At 38.1% G+C, this 22208-nt stretch overlaps 1 non-coding gene across 1 annotated transcript; it reads left to right on the top strand.

Annotated features, from left to right (window-relative positions):
• The first annotated feature begins 5698 nt into the window (after positions 1-5698).
• Positions 5699-5805, top strand: LOC127088452 (small nucleolar RNA R71). Its single transcript, XR_007790287.1, has one exon. It is a non-coding gene; the product is annotated as a small nucleolar RNA R71 (small nucleolar RNA).
• Positions 5806-22208: the final 16403 nt, after the last annotated feature.

Raw genomic sequence — 22208 nt, 5'->3', positions numbered from 1 at the left:
GATAGCATTACCAATCATGGTTATCAATCCGCCTATTTGAATTGGTGCTCGTTCATCTTGGATAAGGCGGTCAAAGTTCGCCAACATAAAAGTGGCACCATTCACAGGACGGTTCTGGGAAGCACAAAACATGATGAAGAGTTTATCACGTGATACTGTAGTAATATTTGACTTCTTCCCAAAAAGGGTGTGGGCCAGGATCTTATGGAAATAACGAAAGGTCGGGTTATGTATGTTTCCAGAGAGAAACTCATGTTCCTCGGGGTCGTCATTTTCAGTCAAGCTTCCCCAAAAATGTTCAAGTTCTCTATATTCAAAAAGGTCTTCTTGGCTCACTGTGAATGTATCAAAAGAGGTAGGGAAACCTAAAAGGTTGGTAAAATCTTGAATGTTAAATTGATACTCCATGTTGAACATTCTGAACTGAATGAAACCTCTGCTTATTCCTTTTCCATGGCTGGGTAGATAGATCAGGGAGCTAAGGAATTCTAGCGTTAGTCTTCGGTAAGTGACGAATTGTCTTCGGATAGGAGTGGTTTCCCACCCTATTTGACTCAGCAAATACATGACACTTTCTCTTAGTCCAAGGGCAGTCATTGCCCAATCATCAGCATACAAACTAGGTAGCATCTCTCTCTCTGCTAGTTCCTCAAACTTTTGTTTCTGAGCTTTCCCTCTGAATTTGATACCCATACGATCAATTTGTCCCATCAGGTTAGTGTTAGCTAGAGAAAAGAAAAACAAGAGTTTTAGTCAGGATTTGGCCAAATGCCGAAAGAAGAAAAGAAGAATTTTTTTATAAGTTAAAATAAATTAAGAATGAATACTAAATAAAATTTAAAAGAATAATTAAAGAAGAAATAAAAATAAAAATATTTGTGGGTTGTCTCCCACTAAGCGCTTTGTTTAATGTCGCAAGCTCGACATAAAAACTATCAAATATAATCTATAAATTCTTGAGGCATTTCGTCTAAGTGCAGGACTTGTGAATCTTCATTGTTCTCTGCATAATGATAATGTTTTAGACGCTGCCCGTTTACGATAAATGGTTCAATAGATTTTCCTTTAATTTCCACCGCTCCACTTGGAAAGACATTGGTGATTTGGAAAGGGCCTGACCATCTAGAACGTAGTTTTCCTGGGAATAACTTAAGTCTAGAGTTGAACAAAAGGACTATATCGCCTTGTTTGAAGATTTTTCTTGATATACGTTTATCATGCCATTTCTTCGTTCTTTCTTTGTAGATTCTGGCATTTTTGTAGGCGTCTTGTCGAAGTTCCTCTAATTCGTTTATGTCAAGAATTCGCTTTTCACCAGCGGCCTTATAGTTTAAATTTAGATTTTTAATAGCCCAGTAGGCCTTATGTTCTAATTCTACCGGGAGGTGGCAAGATTTTCCATAAATAAGCTTAAATGGGGTTGTTCCTATGGGAGTTTTGTAGGCGGTTCGATATGCCCATAAAGCTTCGGATAGCTTTGATGACCAGTCTTTCCTTGAGGTGGCGGCTGTTTTTTCTAATATTTGTTTAATTTCTCTGTTAGACACTTCCACTTGTCCACTGGTTTGAGGATGGTAAGGTGTCGCTACTCTATGTCTTACACCATACTTAAACAGTAGTTTTTCGAGTACCTTAGATATGAAATGCGATCCACCATCACTGACTACTATTCTTGGGACCCCAAATCTTGGAAAAATTATATTCTTAAAGAGTCTAGTTACTACTCGTGTGTCGTTTGTTGGAGAAGCTATAGCTTCAATCCATTTTGATACGTAGTCAACCGCTACGAGTATGTACTTGTTACCGAAAGAAGGTGGAAAAGGTCCCATGAAATCTATTCCCCACACGTCGAAAATCTCTACTTCCAAAATTCCCTTTTGTGGCATCTCGTCACGTCTAGATATGTTTCCTGTGCGTTGACATCTATCACATTTCTTGATAGCCGCATGCACATCCTTCCATATGTTTGGCCAATAAAGACCGGCTTGTAGGATTTTGGAGCAGGTCTTGGATGTACTTGCATGTCCACCATAAGAAGCAGAGTGACAGTGTTGGATTATATTTTCTATCTCTTCTTCAGGTATACACCGACGGAAAATACCATCGGGGCCTCTTTTGAAAAGTAAAGGGTCATCCCAGTAATAATGTTTTATGTCATGGAAGAATCGTTTCTTTTGTTGGTACGATAAATTAGGTGGAACTATTCCGGCAGCTAAATAATTGACGAAGTCAGCGTACCATGGTGTAACACATATAGCTAAGGTGGTCTCTACCTGTTTATCAGCTTTATTTTCTTCCAAAGTAGCTATAAGTTTATCGTAGGAGAAATCATCGTTGATCGAAGTTCTTTCCGGTTCCAGGTTTTTTTGAGTCTAGAGAGGTGATCTGCTACTACGTTTTCAGTTCCTTTCTTATCTTTGATTTCCATATCGAATTCTTGTAGCAACAAAATCCACCTTAGGAGTCTAGGTTTAGTGTCCTTTTTTGTTAAGAGGTACTTAATGGCGGCGTGGTCAGTGTAAACGATTATTTTAGCTCCGACCAAGTAAGAACGAAATTTATCTAGTGCAAATACTACTGCTAAAAGTTCTTTCTCGGTCGTGGCGTAATTCATTTGTGCTTCATCTAGAGTTCTACTTGCATAATATATGACGTGAAGTTTTTTATCCTTTCGTTGTCCTAAAACAGCGCCTACGGCGTAGTCACTTGCGTCTCACATTATTTCGAATGGTTCATTCCAATCCGGAGTCTGCATTATGGGCGCGGAGATTAACGCTTGTTTAAGCGTTTGAAATGCTTCCAAACATTTATTGTCAAAGATGAATTCAGCATCTTTCATTAATAATCCGGTCAAAGGTTTAGTTATTTTAGAGAAATCTTTAATGAATCGTCGGTAAAAACTGGCATGTCCTAAGAAGCTTCGTACTTCTCTCACAGTTTTCGGAGGTTGAAGGTTTTCAATTACTTCTATTTTGGCTTTGTCTACTTCAATTCCTCTATTTGATATGATGTGTCCTAAAACAATTCCTTCTTGTACCATAAAGTGACATTTTTCCCAATTAAGTACTAGGTTTACTTTTACACATCGCTCTAGAACTCTTTCTAGGTTTTCAAGACATTCTTCAAAGCTTTGTCCGCATACGGAAAAAAATCATCCATAAATACTTCCATGATGTTTTCGAGAAAATCGGCGAATATTGCCATCATGCACCTTTGGAAGGTTGTAGGAGCATTGCACAAGCCGAACGGCATTCGTCGATAAGCGAAGGTACCAAAAGGACATGTGAATGTTGTCTTTTCTTGGTCATCATGATGAATTGGTATTTGAAAGAAACCTGAGTAACCGTCTAGATAGCAGAAATGAGAATGTTTTGCTAACCGTTCTAACATCTGGTCTATGAATGGTAAAGGGAAATGATCTTTTCGGGTTGCTTTGTTTAGTTTCCTATAGTCAATGCACATTCTCCATCCCGATTCGATTCGTTTGGTTATAATTTCTCCTTTTTCATTTTCAATAACTGTTATACCTCCTTTCTTTGGTACTACGTGTACAGGACTAACCCATTTGCTATCAGATATAGGATATATGATACCTGCCTCTAAAAAATTTATTACTTCCTTCTTCACTACCTCACTCAGGATCGGGTTTAGTCTCCTCTGATGTTCCCTAGAGGTTTTACAGTCTTCTTCTAGCATGATGCGGTGCATACAAATAGAAGGACTTATTCCTTTAAGATCGGTGATGTTGTATCCTAGTGCGGTTGGATATTTTCTTAAGATATGTAGGAGTTTTTCGGTTTCGAGTTTTCCTAGGTCTGCATTAACTATTATTGTTCGTTCAAGTTCTAAGTCTAGGAATTCATATCTCAGATTTTTGGGAAGTGTTTTCAGGTCGAGGTTTGGTTTCTTAAGGCATTGCGTAGGGTCCGGTGTTATTGCTAAACATTGGTTAAGTTCGTCTTCTACACGATAGTCAGACAATTTGTCATTCTCTAACTCTGTTTCTTTTATGCATTCATCGATGATATCCATGAAGTAACATGTGTCTTCTATTGCAGGTGCTTTCAAAAATTTGGAAAGAATGAACTCAATTTTCTCTTATCCTACTTCGAAAGTGAGTCGTCCTCGTTTTACGTCTATGATCGCACCGGCGGTTGCTAAGAATGGTCTTCCCAATATAATGGGTGTAACTTCATCTTCTCTTATGTCCATAATTATAAAATCGGTTGGAATGTAGAATTGACCTATGCGCACGGGAACGTTTTCAAGAATTCCTACAGGGTATCTAACGGAACGATCTGCTAATTGCACAGACATTTTAGTTGGTCTTAATTCTCCCATTTCCAGTTTCTTGCATATGGATAAAGGCATAACACTGATACCGGCTCCTAAATCGCATAAGGCTTTATCTATGACAAATTTTCCTATGTGACAGGGTATAGAGAAACTACCAGGATCCTTAAGTTTTGGAGGCATATTCTGGATTATGGCGCTACATTCAGCAGTGAGTGTAACGGTTTCGCTATCTTCAAGTTTCCTTTTATTAGAAAGAATTTCTTTTAAGAGCTTAGCATATGAGGGCATCTGCGTAATAGCTTCTGTAAACGGAATTGTGACGTTTAATTGTTTCAGTAGGTCAACAAATTTTTTAAATTGGCCCGCATCTTTGGTTTTAATAAGCCTTTGAGGGTAAGGGATAGGTGGTTTATATGGTGGTGGAGGTACATAAGGTTCTTTCTTTTCTACGGTTTCCTTATTACTCTCTTCCTTTTCCTTAGGTTTACTTTCTTCCTCAGTTGACTTTTTAGAGTTTTGGTTTTCCATCCTTGGATCAGACGGTCCTTCTACTTCCGTTCCACTTCTTAATATGATTGCATGAGCGTGGCTTTTCGGGTTAGGTTGGGGCTGTCCAGGAAATGTACCAGTTGGGGCAGCAGTAGGCGCTTGTTGTTGAGCTACTTGTGAGATTTGTGTTTCCAGCATTTTGTTATGGGTATCCAGGGCATCTACTTTACTTGCTAGTTGTTTAATTTGTTCGCTAGTGTGTACATTCTGGTTTAAGAAGTCCTTATTGGTTTGCTGTTGAGAAACTATGAAGTTCTCCATCATGATTTCCAAGTTGGATTTTCTAGGAACATTATTGTTAGGTGTAGATGGGGTCGGCTTTTGATATCCAGGGGGTATAGTTGGGGCTTGATTTGGAGCTTGTCCTGGTGCGTATAAAGCATTATTACTCTTATATGAAAAATTAGGATGGTTCTTCCAGTTTGAGTTATAGGTATGCGAGTAGGGATTTCCTTGAGCATAGTTCACTTGTTCTGCTTGGATTCCCGTTAGGAGTTGACAGTCTGCACGAGTGTGACCTTGGATTCCACAGACTTCGCAATTTTGAGTTGCGGCAACCACGGTGGCTGGAGGTGATACATTTAAACTTTCAATTTTCTGGGCCAGAGCATCCACTTTTGCATTAACATGATCAAGGCTACTTATCTCGTACATGCCACTTTTCGTTTGAGGTTTTTCTACCATTGTTCGATCGCTTCCCCACTGATAATGATTTTGGGCCATGTTTTCGATAAGTTGATAAGCATCGGCATAAGGTTTATCCATAAGCGCACCACCTGCGGCGGCGTCTATTGTTAACCTTGTGTTGTACAAGAGACCATTATAGAAGGTATGAATTACTAACCAGTCCTCTAAACCATGGTGTGGACAAAGTCTCATCATGTCTTTGTATCTTTCCCATGCTTCGAAAAGAGACTCGTTATCTTTCTGTTTAAATCCATTTATCTGGGCTCTCAACATAGCTGTTTTGCTTGGAGGAAAATATCGGGCAAGAAAGACTTTCTTCAACTCGTTCCATGTGGTGACTGAGTTGGAAGGAAGAGACTGAAGCCATCTTCTAGCTTTATCTCTTAACGAGAAAGGAAAGAGACGAAGTTGAATTGCCTCTGAAGTGACACCATTAGCTTTAACAGTATCAGCGTATTGGACAAATACAGATAAATGAAGGTTTGGATCCTCGGTAGGATTTCCAGAGAATTGATTCTGTTGTACTGCTTGTAGCAGCGAAGGTTTAAGTTCGAAGTTGTTTGCTTCGATTGCGGGTGGAGCAATACTCGAATGCGGCTCATCTTGCGATGGAGCGGCGTAATCTCGAAGAGCACGAGCTGGTTCTGCCATCTCGGGTATCGGCGAAGGAAGACGATTTTTGAGGTAGGGCACTTCGATAGGAGGGAGATTGTTTGCAGCACGATATTCCCGAATTCATCGTAAGACTCGGAGATATAGTTCAATGTCGTTGATTCGTAAGTAAAACGGCTCGCCTTGTGAGCGAGTGTGTGGCATACAAATCAACGAAAGAAAGAAAGAAAAATAAAAATTGCCTTAGTCTCTACAGCGTAACAGAAGAGTTACGATATCGACTAAATAAAAGTCCCCGGCAACGGCACCAAAAACTTGATCGCGAATTTATGAGTCGATTTGGGGTACTAACTGCAAGTGCACAGTTCTATCGCGTAGTTTTAAAAGATATCGATCCCACAGGGACTTATGAATCGATATACCGTTTTCTAAGGTTACTTCGTAAAGCTAAGGCGGATGATACTTTGATTGTTTGGGGGAAAAGTAAAACTAAAATTAGATCTAAATTAAATATCAATTAAGAGGATATCGGTATGTAGTTCGTCGTAATTAGGGAATCAAATCTTCGTTGGTTTCTTGGTTTTTAAAATAAATCTTTTCGGTAGATACTATTGATTAAAAGTCTTATCTCAAACTCTCGCTCTGTTGAATAGACTATGACTTTATATTAACGTAGCTGTCACTTATTAGTTAAGTCCAAAATCACTTTTTGAAAACAACAGAATCTATAGAAACTCTTTTCATTAAAATAATAATCGTTTAAACACCCTCGTCTCAAACTCTCGCTCTATTGACTTAGATTATATAATTAAACTTAAATGCTTAACTCTCGTCCTCACATTTAACCTTTAAAAATACTTTTTGAAAAAGATTAGAATTTAATTAACTCTAAAAATTGTTTTCGCCCTGATTTAGAATTAATGTCCAATTTACACTGTCCAGTTAAAAACTCAAACTTTCGTTCTATTGATTTTAACTTCTTTACGTCTTTTACTCTCGTACAAAAACTTTGGGATTAACCCTGTAAATTGAGACCATAAAAAGAGTGACTTTATTTTTAAATGAAATTAAACCAACTTAGCTTTGATTCCTTCATTCCGCTTACTTTACATACCGGTATCTAAAATACTTAGCCGGACATGCTAAACGGGTCTAAACAATCATCATGCTTAAATAAAACCATCTCAGGCAAACAGTATAAATAAACAGCAATGCAGAGCATGTATAAATTAAAACAATAAATTAAAGAACCTGAATAATTAATAGCAATCTTGAACACTCCACCACAGACCGGTTGGATTTGTTCTTGAACTCTTCAATCGGACAAGAAAATAAAAGCGAAGGAATAAAATACTATGATCTAACATAAGGTTAGATCCAGTAAAAGATACACAATAGTTTCCGGTGTAGAAACTATTGTGTGAAAAATTAATTAAGTGCTTGAAAGATTGACTGGAAAAGAAAGAAATAAAAATTGCTAATAAAATAGAAAGCTGTAGAAAAGTAATGCTGTAAAATATGTTTGCACGGCGGAAAGAGACGGGGGCTTCAGGGTTGGATAAAAGCAACTATTTATATTAATCCACTTTTGTAACGGTTTCCAAAAATGCCTTCTGTAAGTAGTCTTCACGTTCCAAGAGTCAAGCGGAAGAATAGGCTTCAACGTGCCTCTGTTGCGCATTATAAGCCAAAAATATAGGAGAGGGATGTGACGTTCGTCACACCTTGTGTTACGCTCGTAACACAAGGTAGCAGGGCGTGACGCTCGTCACACCTTGTGTGGCGGTCGTCACAGCTTCAGCGCTCCTGGCTTGTGATTGTGGGCTGGGCTTTAGTGGAATTTCCTTCTCATTATCTTTTTGCACCCCCTTTTCTTCCTTTTTCACTTATGCTTCAAATAAGTTACCTGAGACAAATAGAAGGAAAAATACCAAGTAATATCGAATAAAATGAAATAAATCGAAACAAATAATAATATAATTTAATTAAATCGAGTCCAAAAATGTGATATTATTTCATGTTATCAGTTATGTTACTTATGGAGATAAAAAACAAAGGAAGAATTCTTGGCATAGGCAAAGTAGGTGCACCAAATTTCAAATCCATCGAAGATGTGCTATATGTCGAAGGACTAAAACACAATCTCTTAAGCATCAGCCAACTTTGTGACAAAGGATTCAAAATAAGGTTCACAAAAGATGAATGCTTAATCAAAGACGAAGTCACACAAGAGGTAATGCTTATAATTAAGCGTATTAATAATATTTTCATGATTTCCCTTGACGATGTCTCTTTGAAGGTTAAGTGTCTTGTGGCAAATAACAACGACTCATGGTTATGGCATAAGAGATTCACTCACATTCACATGGAGCACTTGAATTAGTTAGTAAAACATGACCTTGTCATTGGATTGCCAAAGATAAAATTCATCAAAGATAGGCTTTGCGATGCATGTCAAAAGGGGAATCAAACCAAGTCAACTTTCACATCCAAAAGTGTGGTGTTCACTTCTAGGCCACTACAACTGTTACACATGGACTTATTTGGTCCATCAAGAACAAGAAGCTTCGGAGGTAACTTATATGCTTTAGTTATTGTTGATGACTATTCTAGATATACTTGGACTTTCTTTTTAGTGCGGAAAAGTGATGCATTCAAAGCATTCAAGAAGTATGCAAAACAGATTCAAAATGAGAAATCATTAACAATTGCCTCCATAACAATTGCCTCCTTTGAATATTTTTGTGAAGATCAAGGAATATTTAATAACTTCTCGGCTCCAAGGACTCCACAACAAAATGGAGTAGTTGAAAGAAAGAATAGGTCGTTGGTGGAACTTGCAAGAACAATGCTCAGCGACTCAAATCTTCCTAAGTATTTTTGGGCAGATGCGGTTAGCACGACATGCTTTGTAAGCAATAGAGTTAACATAAGACCTATCCTAAAGAAGACTCCATATGAACTCTTCAAAGGAAGGAAACCCAACATCTCTTTCTTTCACATCTTTGGATGTAAGTGTTTTGTCCTAAACAAGGACAAAGATAACCTTGGTAAGTTCGACGAAAAATCGGATGAAGGTATCTTTCTTGGTTATTCTCTTACAAGTAAGGCATATAGAATTTATAATAAAAGAATTTTAAATATAGAAGAATCCATGCATGTTAAGTTTGACGAATCTAACCCCTCGAAAGAGGAAATTGTTGTTTGTGATGATGATGATGATTTTGTAGAAATTCCTAAAGAAGATACTTCAAACAAGGATCAAGAAGCACCGATTCAACAAGAGTCAAATGAAAATGATCTACCTAAGGAATGGAGAACTCATAGAGACCATCCCATTGACAAAGTAATTGGTGACATTAGTCAAGGTGTCGCTACAAGATTGAATCTCAAGGATGCATGCTTAAACATGGCGTTCGTTTCGCAAATAGAACCTTCCAAAATTGATGATGCTCTAGAAGATGATCAATGGATTGTTTCTATGCAAGAAGAATTAAACCAATTCGAGAGAAATCAAGTTTGGGAACTTGTTCCTAGACCAAGTGATAAGCACATCATTAGAACAAGATGGGTGTTTAAGAACAAACTTGATGAGAATGGGATAATTGTTCGAAACAAAGCAAGATTGGTTGCTCTAGGGTATAATCAAGAAGAAGGAATCGACTTTGAAGAAACTTTCGCTCCGGTTGCAAGGTTAGAAGCTATTCGTTTATTACTTGCTTACGCATGTTCAATGAATTTTTAGCTTTTTCAAATGGATGTCAAAAGCGCCTTCTTTAACGGCTACATCAACGAAGAAGTCTATGTCAAACAACCCTCGGGCTTTGAAGACTTCAAGCATCCTTCACATGTATACAAATTGAAGAAGGCGCTCTATGGATTAAAACAAGCACCAAGGGCGTGGTATGATCGTCTAAGCAATTTTCTATGTGAAAAAGGTTTTGAAAAAGGCAAAGTAGACAAGACTTTATTTATCAAGAAGATAAAAGGGAATACCTTACTTGTGCAAGTTTACATAGACGACATAATCTTCGGTTCATCCAACAAAGAACTATGTGAAGAATTTGCGTTAATAATGCAAGGTGAATTTGAAATGTCTATGATGGGGAAGATGAACTACTTCCTTGGATTGTCAATCAAGCAACTAAAAGACGGAATTTTTATCAACCAATCAAAGTACTGCAAAGAACTATTAAAGAGATTTGAAATGGATGGGTGTAAAGCAATGTCAACACCAATGGGCTCTGGAACTTATGTTGATCAAGACGAATCGGGTGTGTCAATTGATATCACGAAGTATCGAGGTATGATTGGTTCTTTATTATATTTGACGGCAAGTCGTCCTGAAATAATGTTTAGCGTGTGTTTATGTGCTCGCTTCCAAGCAAATCCTAAGGAGTCACATCTCACGGCGGTCAAGAGAATCATGAAGTACCTCAAGGGAACAACCAACTTTGGATTATGGTATCCTAAAGGTAGTGTTTGTAAGTTAATTGGTTATTCTGACACGGATTATGCAGGTTGTAAAACAGATAGAAAAAGTACTAGTGGAACGTGTCACATCCTTGGTAATGCTCTAGTCTCATGGTCCTGTAAGAAACAAGCGTGTGCTGCTCTTAGTACGGCTGAAGCAGAATACATAGCAGCATGCAGTTGTTGTGCCCAGAATCTTTGGCTAAAGCAACAATTAACTGACTATGGAATCGATCTTGGATGCATACCACTCTGATGCGACAACACAAGTGCGATTAATATCACAAAGAATCCGGTCATGCACTCAATGACCAAACACATAGACATTCGACACCATTTCCTTCGTGATCATGTGCTTAAAGGCGATGTCGAAGTTACCTTTGTCGATACTCATAATCAACTGGCGAATATCTTCACAAAGTCGCTCGCAAAAGAACCATTCTATAAGATTCGAAGAGAACTTGGCATTCTGGATGAAGGTGGCATATAACTATCTCACAATTATTCACTATACATAAGGCCAAGGTACACAAGTTCTAAATCCCTCTTAATTTTTGTGAAATTTTTTCTTCTAATTTTTTTTGTGTATATGTGCTTTTTGCCACTGTGTAACCGGTTACTTCACTTTGGATAACCGGTTACCCTGCTCATTTTTGCCTAATTCACGAAATTTCACTCTGTGTAACCGGTTACTCACATATGGATAATCGGTTACCCTATTGTTTTTTGTCTAAAAATCACATTTTCCTCTCTGTGTAACCGGTTACTCCCTTATGGATAACCGATTACCCTGCATTTTTTCAGTTTTCTCACGTTGTTTGCTCACTGTGTAACCGGTTACTCCCCTTTGAGTAACCGATTAACACTGTTCATTCCAGAATTTTTTTAAAAAAATTACACGTGACCTTCTGTTGTATATATGCTAAGTGTTTATTTTTATTTCTTCAAATTGTTTTTAATCACTTCACACATTAAGCTCTCTCTCTCTCTCCAACCTTTATCTTCCTTTCCAAAACCCTAACGTGCTCCATTATCACTAATTCTAGCTCCATTATCACTACTCCTCACTCAAAGCTACTTACCCCACTATCTCTCTTTCAGCTCACCATACTCCATATCCAACCAATTCAGAAAACACTTTCCTAAACCCTAACCTTCAAAATCTCCATGGCTCCTCCTAGAATAGATAAGGGGAAGAAGAAAGTGGGTGAAGAATCCTCTCATCAAGAGCACCAAGATGGCAGTATAAAGTCCCGACGATTAAGCTATGATGTCCGGACTCGGACCCTCATGCCGGTAAAGTACGTTAAATTTCAAGATTTTCCATCGCACAACTTTAATTTTAAAATATTGCTGCGTAACTTTGGTGTAGATAAAGTAGTTTCGGATATAGGAGATTACTACCCAGGTTTGATTAGAGAATTCTATTCCTCCATTAAGTTTGGCACTGATAATTTTGGAGACTTGGCTTTTAGTGCAAAGGTGAAGAATGTGGAAATTTCTATGGATATTCCTCAACTAGGACAGTGTCTTGAAATCCCTTCGGACAGACAAATATTTCGTCATGGCTCCGAACCTGACCATGCTGCTTGGAATAACTATAATAGTCTGGAATATTTTGTTTCCATCTCTAGAGGTACTCAAGAGTTGTGAAATATGCAAATATGCTGTCTGTGAGCGATAAGATGCTCCACTACGTCCTCGCATATGTGTTGGTACCCAAGCACTCTAATCACTCTCAAGTCAGTGAACTTGAATTGCAGCTGATTAGAGCCATGAAGTTGAATTTAAAGATTAACTGGTCATACGTTATTTACCAACACATGATGCATCAACTTTCTTTGAATGGTGGACTCCCCTATGGCCGCTTTATCTCAAGAATTCTTGAATTCTCTGGTGTTCCGCTTAATCTCAAGAATTCTTGAATTCTCTGGTGTTCAGCAAAGGAAACAATGATCAAGAAAAGGAGACGTCCTTGCTATGATTTTATTCCTACGTATTATTCATATTTGCTACCTATACTAGTTAACGCTGGGGCAATTGTACCTAAATAGATCGAGCCTGCTAGGTCCCCCTACAGCCGTAAGCATAACATTAATGCCTCGTGCGCCTACATTTCCATGTATATAGGACACTCTACCGAGTATTGTTGGCCTCTCCAGTCAGGAGTACAAGAGAATATTGATGAAAAGGTTTTGTCATTCTCTGAGGCAGGACCCAATGTCCTAACCAACCTATTGCCAGACCACTGTGGACAAGCAGTGAATGCAATTAGTGGTGAAGATTGCTCAGATTCATTTGCTTCTTTAGAGGAGTATCAAAGCTATAAATATCATATTGATTCAATCATGTCTCATTTGTAATCTTTTATTATTTGTTAATTGTTGTTCGCTTGTAAAACTTGTCTGGTTTTCAGATGATAATAGTAATGAAATAAACATGCATGTTTTGATTAAATCCACTCGTGTTCACTCATATTTTATTTTTCAGTATAAAACTGTTTCTAAAAAAATCAAAAGAGAATGATGCAATTAAAAATTCACAAGATCGTTGCATGTATGCTTTTAAATAAGATTGTGTTGATGATGTAAGGCATTGTTCATGTGGAGACATGACTTCTCAGATATTTTGATGACGACAAACCTTGCTACATAGCTAAAGTCGGATTAACAAAAAGATTGATCAGGGTTTAAAGCCCGTGTATGAAGTTTCCAACAAATGATCAAGTTTTGGTGAATCATATGAAGATTCGGCTTTCACATGGATTAAGGTAACACTTGAACTCTAGATAGTTATACAAGTATTCATAACATGTTGCATTCATATCATAATCATTGAAGATAGTTTTATGCATCAACAAACCAACACACTTCATTTTTTAAGTTATTTTTCAAAATTATGTTATAGTAATCGGTTATCAGTTTTAGAGTAACCGATTACTCTGAGTAATTTTCAAACATTTTTTTAACGTTGGAACCATGTAACCGGTTATCCAATTTAAGGTAACCGGTTACTTCAAGCAAATTTCAAATTATTTTGTAACGTTGAATGCATGTAACCGGTTACCCTATTTAAGGTAACCGATTACCACTGATCCAGAATGAAAAATACTTGCATCTTTTCATGAAAACTCTTATGGTCTCTTCATCATGAAACATGGTAACCTTTGGATTATTGCATTCATATGAGGAGGTGTTTTAGACATTATATAAACATCATTTTTCAGATTTCAAAATGACCTCCTTGCAAAAAAAAATTAAATCATTTACACACATTCTCTCAATCTTTCTAAGTGTTCATCCACATTTTCTTAAGAGTGAAACTTTGCATAAACCTTCATTTTTCAGCATCATAGTTTCATTCCAATACAAGAACACTTGTATAATTACTGTGAGATTTGAGTGTTACAAAGGAGAAGATCAATTATTTAATTGATATACTTCAATTTTCATCTATCTCATCTTATACAAATTATTCAAAATTATATTCTTTGATTACAACTTATTCTTAGGATTGTTAAGGATAGGTTTGTAAGGTATTATCCTTGTTATCCGGGGTGTGGATACAAGAGGTCCATTTGTGAGAAATTGAGTCTCGGTTGGACTTTAAACATTATAAATCCAAGAGGATTGTTCTTGGTGTGTTAGAATAGATAGAAAGACCTTAAGGTGTCTTGTCTAGGAATCTAACATTCTAGTGAAATTCTCTTTCGTGTTGAAAGGGGAGTGGAGTACTCTCATTCTGTGAGGGGAACCACTATACATCGTTGTGTCATTTACTTTCCGCACTTTACCGCTTTTCATCACTTAAGCATTTCAGAAAGTAAAAGTCATAAACCGTCAAAAATCTGGAAAATACTCTAAGTGCCTCATTCACCCCCCTCTAAGGCACTCCTTAGACTTACAGTTCAATCCCTAAACACCGGAGATATAAGGAAGTTGATCCATAGTCAACCACTTTAGGCCTTGAAGTAGGAGTTTTCTTTCTTTAATATATAAAACCCTCATGCTTGACCAGGGACAGGGTAGTCTTCAGTTAGCTTAACCTTGCAGTCAAATTTCAGAAAGAGAATATCTCATCAAGTGATCAATCACATCATATCCCTCTCAAGAGGATAGAATCATAATTTCAAAATATCCCTTACTAATAAAATGAGTGAGATAGTCACGAACCTTACAATAAATCGAGAAAGTTGTGTCACGGGATTTGCTCCAAATACAAAAAGAAAAGATGGAACAAAACAAAAATAAAAAACAAATGAAAAGCCCGCTAATTCAAAAGCTTGAAAACAAGATTGACTTATGCAAAAGTTAGGGTATGTCGGTGGGTTGCAGACCCAAAGGATCAGCCTAGGAAAAAACAATGGAAGATATAAAACAAAAGAATCAGAGGATCAATATCAAAATCCTCAGCAAAAGCAAATCTCTTTGACTGCGGACAAACGCAGAAGGTGAGTGATTGTCGCTCCAAACTCTCATGGGTTCCATAACCATCATTGATATTATTCAAAATCCTTCTCTGAAAGATGGATGCTTATTTTAAGCAAACTGAAAGTAGGACTGGAGAACATCACATAGAATGGGCGGATTAGAATAGGTTTTGAGCCTTATATCCTTTCCTTCTAAAACTGTGAACCAAGCCACGTTAAAACCATTAAAATACCTAATTTAAGCATGGTTTATTTCAAAAGCATACTATGGAAGATCACGTTAAGCTGACTCCTAAAGAATTTCTTGTCAATTGTATTGATATTGATATGGCATTCTAAATAGTGATTCGTTCACTAGATGTTATAATCTTAGTGAACACACTTGAGGTTCAAAACTTGCATGAGCATGACATTTCAATTATCATTTTAATAATGAGCATTTTACATATGAGCAGTCATTTGACATCAAGGAAGCTTACACAATGGGAAAGTTGATCAAATTTCTGATATCCCATAGCTCAGATCTCTTCAGGAGTCAGTCAATCTGGGGCAACCACGTCGAGATTCTACAAATCTCTATGAATCAGCCGAATAAGGGCAAAGTTACTTCAAGGCTCATATTAGCGCAGGCCACCTCGAGAGCATGAGAAATCAATCATTCCCAAGACGGTTAATCAAGAGAATATAGTTTCAAGACGCTGGGGCAAGCCAGTTTGAGATCCTCAGCCGATGAGACTACCCCACGACTGGTAACTGCGATAATTGGTGCAGATATCCAACAAGTTAGGGCAGAGGCAAACTACGCAGGTACAAACTCTCTCCATGTTCCAGACATAATCTAGAGGTGCTACAACAGTTGTTCAGCTTGAAGTAGGTGTCGAAGAATCACATCTAGATGATCCCATATCCTATCCCAAAATTCCCACCTCCCTCTATATGAGCATTTGGCTTAACCATTGTATAAATCATTGTTATGTATCAATCACGTCGCTTCACTCATTCATCTAGCATAACTTGAAGTCGTGTGTGCAAATCAAAGGAATCAAAGCCCAGTGTTTTATTGGCATCTTCCAATTCCAAACTTGCTTGGTACCTTTTAAAACCAGTTGGTTTGACACTCCCTCCAAAATCCAACTCACTTGGCGTCTTTTAAAATCCATTATGCTTGGTGTCTTTTTCCAACCGTTAAGATGACCTCTTTTTCCAACCTTCGTGGTTGTTGACTCTTTTTCCAACCTTTAGGGTTGATGATCCTCTTTTTTCAACCTTTATGGTTGTCGAATATTTATGCGATCTTTAGGGTTGATGATCCTCTTTTTCCAACCTTCGGGGTGATGAACCTTTTTCAATATGCAGGATTGATACCCTTTTTTCCAACCTTTAAGGTTGATGACCATTGTTTCCAACCTTCGTGGTTGATGAATCTTTTTCCAACCTTCGTGGTTGATAAACCTTTTTCAATCTTCAGGATTGATAACCTTTTTCCAACCTTTAGGGTTGATGATATTTGTTTCCAACATTTCTGGTTGTTGAATCTTTTTCCCATTATTAGGGTGATGGTAGACTTTTTCTCAACCTTCAGGGTTAATGATATTGCTTCTTTTTCAAAACCTCCATGGTTGACTTTGTTTCCAGTTTTTGAACTGGTGATTCATTTTCGAAACCCCTTGTTTGCAAGGATATTCCAGAACTTTCATATTTAAACTCTTATGGACTCTTCGATTAGCATACATGGACTCGTTTATCATAAAATGATAAAACATACAATTCCTCATGCATATCATGATCTTCACCTTCCATTAATATCCCCACAATACATCAAAATTCCCAGCAGATGAACCTGTAAAAGTCAAACAACCATCCCTATATCTCATACAACCGTCCTCAATGGGCAAATTTTTGGATACTTCGGTATTTAATCCACTCATACCTTGAATACCCAAAAAGCTCTTGCAATTCGTGCATTCAGGTCCAAGATGATTAAATAAGGGTAGCTGTCATACCCCAAAATTTGCCCTACTTTTTTTATTAAATTTGTCTGGCTTATGGTTTTGTTCATTTGCATACTTTTTTCTATTTGATCATGCATTCATCGGCATTTGCATATGGTAACAAATTTATGCCAAAGGTTTGGTGATAATGGATTTAATCGGTTTAAGTGGATTTTGAGGTGGATATTATTTGGTAATTATTCGGGTTTATTTCCCGTATTACTTGTGGTGGGAATTATCTCTTTATTTGAGATTCATGGTTATCAGGGGGGTGAAATGATCATCCCTTAATTCATATGTTTGCTTGGATTCAAAGGAAAGGGCAAAGTTGGAATAAAATGAAGATTTCATTCATTTATTGGAAAATATCACTTCACAAAAGTGCTAAAAGTCATGGGTTAAGTCACTTAAAATTCAAGTCAAAAGTGGTAGAAAAATCAAGGCAAATGCATGAAAATTCAAGTTAATTACTAGTGACTCTTTGCGTTACATCCTAACTTGGTACTTTTGCTAAACTCCAACGTCATTGGTCTCTAACCACCCTTAACTACCTATTTCTCCACAAGTTATCCATTTACCTAATTACCCTTAACTACCATAACTCCAACCTAACACAAAACTTCTAAACTAACACAAATCTCAACTTCCATTTTTTTCACTCAATCCTAGCCACTCTTAACAATTAATTCTATGGTTGAAATTGATGATCCACAACTTGAGCTTAAATTTTAATTTCTAACCTTTGATAAAACCAATTACTTGGATCACAATTCAAGGGTGATCATCCTGTTAGAAAATATTGTTAGATCCACAGGCCTATATTTCTAGCCATACTATTCCACCCTCTATTTTCAATGGCAGTCAACAAAAGAATAGTAACTTTGAATTTGACCAATAGAATAGTACCTTTGAATTTGACCAAAAGAATAGTAACTTTGAATTTGGAACATTGTTTTTGGTGAAGAGAAAATCACGGGCAGCCATTATTGAAAGGTCACTTTGCATGCACATGGGGTATACCACATGAATCCTATAAATACTCATTGAAGCTATAGGAAAATTTAATTTTTCAAGACAATGAATGCATTTGCATTTGACAGAAAAATTGTAATTTGAGAGTTAGAGAAATTTTCTAGTGTGAGAAAAATTTCTGTGAGAGAAACTCTTGGGTGTAATTGGGTTGTGGGTGAGAGAAATTTTGAGTGTTTGTAAACACAGTGTATTTTTCTCTTTTTAATAAAAGGTCTGCAGCAGCCCGGAGACGTAGGCATATTTGGCCGAACTCCGTTATCAATTGTGTGTGTGCTTTTATGCTTCCGCATATTATTGTTTTTACGAATCTGACTAAGAGGAAATTCGGCGTAGTTTTCTAACAACTGGCATCAGAGCTGGTTGGTTCGGCCGAATAATTTTTTTTGGGGGAAAGTACTATTCATGTGAATATTAACTTCGTGATTAGTGTTTTTCGTGAATAGTGAAAATTGGTCAGCGTTACCAATTTTTTCGGAGGTTTGCATAAATTATCAGAGGCGATCCAGAGGAGTCAGGTTCGAGTAGGAACTATGGCGGCAGATGAAGGAAAAGTGAAAATCGAAAAGTTCGACGGTGCAGACTTCAGCTTTTGGAAGATGCAAATAGAGGATTATTTGTATCAGAAAAGCATGCATCAACCTCTCACGAGTAAACCAGCAGATATGAAAGAAGATGACTGGAAACTTCTTGATAGAAAGGCTCTTGAAGTCATTCGATTGACGTTATCTCGTAATGTTGCCTTCAACATTGCCAAAGAAAAGACTACGGTTGGTCTTATGAAGGCCCTTTCTAACATGTACGAAAAGCCATCGGCCTCAAACAAAGTTCATTTGATGAGGCAGTTGTTCAACTTACGGATGGCAGAAGGTGCATCAACGGCACAACATCTAAATGAACTCAACACAGTCACAACCCAGTTGAGTTCAGTTGGAATCGACTTTAATGATGAAGTACGGGCTTTGATACTCTTGTCTTCCCTACCAGAAAGTTAGAATGATACTGTCACAACTGTGAGTAGCTCATCGGGAAGCAACAAGTTAAAATTTGGTGATGTTCGTGATTTGGTTCTCAGTGAGGAGATCCGACGGAGAGAGTCGGGTGAATCATCAACCTCTTCAGTATTGCATACAAAGTCAAGAGGAAGGAGTTCAACCAGAGGAAGCGGACGCGGAAAATCAAAAGAAAGGCGATCCAAGTCCAAAAATCATCATAGTTCTAACAACTCAAAGACTATTGAGTGTTGGAATTATGGGAAGACGGGACACTATAAAAACCAGTGCAGGAGTGCACCGAAGAGACATGAGGCGAAAGATGAGGCAAATGTTGCTTCAACCTCAAGAGGAGGTGATACGTTAATATGCTCTTTGGAGAACAAGGAAGAGTCGTGGGTGTTAGACTCTGGAGCGTCCTTTCACACAACTTCGCAGAAAGAACTCATCGAGAATTATGTCCCTGGAAACCTTGGTAAAGTTTACCTTGGTAATGAACAATCTTGCGAGATTGTAGGAAAAGGTGTAGTGAAGATCATGTTGAACGGGTCTGTTTGGGAGCTGAAGAATGTCAGACATATCCCCGACCTGACAAAGAACTTAATCTCAGTAGGCCAGTTGGCCAGTGACGGCTACACAACAATCTTCCACGGAGATAAGTGGAAAATTTCAAAGGGTGCAATGACGATAGCTCGCGGCAAAAAGAGTGGTATTGTTTACAAGATGGCAGGAGAATGTCATCTAATTTCGGTTGCAGCAAATGGAAATCCCAACCTATGGCACCAGAGACTTGGCCATATGAGTGAGAAAGGGATGAAGGTAATGCACTCGAAGGGCAAACTTCCAGGTCTTCAGTCAGTAGAAATTGACATGTGTGAAGACTGTATATTTGGAAAGCAGAAGAGAGTTAGCTTTCAGACAATAGGAAGGAAGCCAAAGAAGGAGAGACTCGAGCTCGTTCACTCTGATGTTTGGGGTCCAACGACAGTCTCATCCATTGGTGGGAAACGATACTTTGTGACTTTTATTGACGACCACTCCAAAAAGGTATGGGTATACTTTCTGAAACATAAATCTGAAGTATTTGAAGCTTTCAAGATATGGAAAGCCATGGTGGAGAATGAGACAGGGTTGAAGATCAAAAAGCTCAGAACCGACAATGGTGGTGAATATGAAGACACCAGATTCAAGAAGTTTTGCTATGGGCATGGGATCAGAATAGAGAGGACCGTGCCAGGTACGCCTCAACACAATGGTATAGCTGAGCGCATGAGTCGAACATTAACTGAAAGAGCTAGAAGCATGCGTGTGCAATCAGGTCTTCCAAAGCATTTCTGGGCAGAAACAGTCAATACAGCAGCTTACTTGATCAACCGAGGTCCATCAGTGCCATTGGAACATAGACTACCAGAAGAGGTATGGAGCGGAAAAGAGATAAAACTCTCACATCTTAGAATTTTCGGCTATACAACATATGTACACATCAGCGATCAAGGTCGAAACAAGCTTGATCCCAAATCAAAGAAGTGTACTTTCATTGGTTACGGTGAAGACGAGTTTGGTTACCGTCTTTGGGATGACGAGAACAAAAAGATGATCCGCAGTAGAGATGTGATCTTCAATGAGAGGGTAATGTACAAGGACAAGCATGATGCAGGTGCTAGCAACTCAGAACCAAGTGGGCCAGTTTATGCAGATGTGGACGATGTCCTTGAAAGACCCACAGTTGATAGTCCTCAGCCAGAAGAATCAACTGAACCAGGCAATGTGCAGCAGTTTGACAGAACAGAGCATTCTACTCCAGCTCCGGAGTTAAGGAGGTCTTCTCGAGTTCATGTACCTAATAGGAAATACATGAGCTACATGTTGTTGACAGATGGAGGAGAACCTGAAGACTATCCAGAAGCATGTTAGACAGTAGATGCGAACAAGTGGGAGCTTGCCATGAAAGACGAGATGAAGTCTTTGATCTCAAATCAAACATGGGAACTAGAAGAGTTACCTGTGGGAAAGAAGGCACTTCACAACAAATGGGTGTATCGAGTGAAGCAGGAGCATGATGGCTCTAAAAGATATAAAGCTCGACTTGTTTAAAAAGGATTCCAGCAAAAGGAAGGAGTCGATTACACCGAGATTTTCGCACCAGTTGTGAAGCTCAATACTATCAGGTCTGTGTTAAGTATTGTTGCCAGTGAAGAGCTCTACTTGGAGCAGTTGGACGTGAAGACTGCATTTCTTCACGAAGACCTAGATGAGGAGATCTATATGCACCAACCAGAAGGTTTCTCATAGAAAGAGAATATGGTGTGCAGATTAAAGAAGAGCTTGTATGACCTAAAACAAGCTCCAAGGCAGTGGTATATGAAGTTTGAGAGCTTCATGCACAAGGAAGGTTTCAAGAAGTGAAATGCTGACCACTGTTGTTTCTTCAAGAGATATAACTCCAGTTATATCATTTTGCTACTTTATGTCGATGATATGTTAGTAACAGGTCCAGATATGACCGAGATCAGAAATTTGAAGAAACAATTGTCAAAAGAATTTGACATGAAAGATTTAGGTCCAGCGAAGAAGATCCTTGGAATGTAAATCACGAGAGATAAGCAAAAGGGAACCTTGCAGTTATCTCAGACAGAGTACATCAACCGTGTTTTGCAGAGATTCAACATGGACAACACCAAACTGGTTAGCACACCTTTGGCTAGTCATTTTCGTCTATCAAAGGATCAGTCCCCTAAGACAGAGGAAGATAAGGAATTAATGGCTAAGATTCCATATGCTTCAGCCATAGGAAGTTTGATGTACGCGATGGTCTGCACGAGGCCAGACATTGGCCATGCAGTGGGAGTTGTAAGCAGGTTTATGTCAAATCCAGGTAAAGCTCATTGGGAAGCTGTGAAATGGATTTTGAGATATCTATGAGGCACTAAGGAGAAGTGTTTGTGCTTTAGTAAAGGTGAGTTAAAAGTACAAGGTTACGTAGATGCAGACTTTGCAGGTGAAGTTGATCACCGAAGAAGCACCATTGGTTACATATTTACTGTTGGTACTAGTGTTGTTAGTTGGATGTCGCGGATACAAAAGATTGTTGCTCTATCCACTACAGAGGCTGAATATGTCGCAGTAACAGAAGCTAGCAAAGAATTGATA

The sequence above is a fragment of the Lathyrus oleraceus genome, chromosome 5, assembly GCF_024323335.1.
Source record: "Lathyrus oleraceus cultivar Zhongwan6 chromosome 5, CAAS_Psat_ZW6_1.0, whole genome shotgun sequence".
In the NCBI taxonomy this organism is placed as follows: domain Eukaryota; kingdom Viridiplantae; phylum Streptophyta; class Magnoliopsida; order Fabales; family Fabaceae; genus Lathyrus; species Lathyrus oleraceus.
This window is presented reverse-complemented; position numbering and strand designations above follow the sequence as displayed.